We start from the raw sequence: 1535 nt of genomic DNA on the forward strand, positions 1-1535 counted from the left end.
CTTGGCGGACGAGGGTGGGGTGCCCTGAGCCCAAAACACCAGAGACGGATCAGCTTTTATAAAAGGGGATTTGTTTGGTTACAGAGTTACAGTCTTAAGGCCATAAAGTGTCCAAGGTAACACATCAGCAATCGGGTACCTTCACTGGAGGATGGCCAATGGTGTCCGGAAAACCTGTCAGCTGGGAAGGCACGTGGCTGGTGTCTGCTCCACAGTCCTGGTTTCAAAATGGCTTTCTCCCAGGACATTCCTCTCTAGGCTGCAGTTCCTCAAAAACGTCACTCTTAGTTGCACTTGGGGTATTTGTCCTCTCTTAGCTTCTCTGGAACAAGAGTCTGCTTTCAACAGCCATCTTCAAACTGTCTCTCATCTACAGCTCCTGTGCTTTCTTCAAAGTGTCCCTCTTGGCTGTGGCTCCTCTTCATACTGTCACTCACAGCTGCACTGAGTTCCTTCTGTTTGTCAGCTCATTTATATGGCTCCACTGATCAAGGCCCACCCTGAATGGGTGGGGCCACGCCTCGCCTCCATGGAAATATCCCATCAGTTATCATCTACAGTTGGGTGGGGCGCATCTCCATGCAAACAACCTGATTCAAACGTTCCAACTTAATCCCCACTAATATGTCTGCCCCACAAGATTGCATCAAAGAGTATTGCTTTTTCTGGGGGACATAATACATTCAAACCAGCACAAGGGGTCACCTGAGGAACGACCCACGTGGCTGCAGACGTCTCAACCAAGTTGGGGACATGGCTGCAGTCACCTCTGCCACCCCAGAAGCCCGCCGGAAGCCGGAAGGGTTTTTTTTTAAGGCACAAGCTGGCAAGACTGGAGAGAAGGCCTGGAGCCAGTGGTGAGGGGTGGGGAGCTGGAGGCTCAGCCTCTGGCTGTGGCCCCCCACCTGGGGGCAGGTGCCATGACAGATGTCTGACCCGAAGCGCCATGGGGCTGGTGGGAACCTCTCGGAGTCCGGAGCTGAGCCGTTCCTGGCCAAGAAGCGAGAGATTACACTCTTGAAACAGAAGGTGTGATTTTAAAAGGTTTGGGGGGCAGCAAGCTGTCCAGAAAGAGCTCTTTGAAATGGAGAATAGCAAAATCAAACATCCTAACTGACAGGGTGAAAGAAAGGAGGGTGGAGGGTGACACCTCTCAGAAACTAACAAAGAGATGGGGAAAAAAAAATCACAGCAGGAGTCTGCGAGCTCCCGGGTCGGGAGAGCAGGCCCGTTTAATTCAGCACACGCGATTGTGGAAACTTCTCATGGCCCCTAAAAGAGATCCGGGAACCTTCAGCTTTTGTCCGCAACCCCCCAGCCTGGCGACCGCTGCTCTGCTTTCCAGCCCCCTCGCTTCCCTCTCCTGGACGTTCCGAGGCGTTGGAAACACAAGGCACCCGCCCGACCCGCTTTGTGGCTGGAGAAGGCTCCATCCCGCGGAGGCCCTTGTTTCTGTTTCCACTCGTCTGCGGTGGACACCGGCTGGTTCCCACTGGCTCCCACCTTTCCGAGGATGTGCTCTGGAGGTGCTGGCC

The sequence above is a fragment of the Choloepus didactylus genome, chromosome 6 (assembly GCF_015220235.1).
Source record: "Choloepus didactylus isolate mChoDid1 chromosome 6, mChoDid1.pri, whole genome shotgun sequence".
NCBI classification, from domain to species: domain Eukaryota; kingdom Metazoa; phylum Chordata; class Mammalia; order Pilosa; family Megalonychidae; genus Choloepus; species Choloepus didactylus.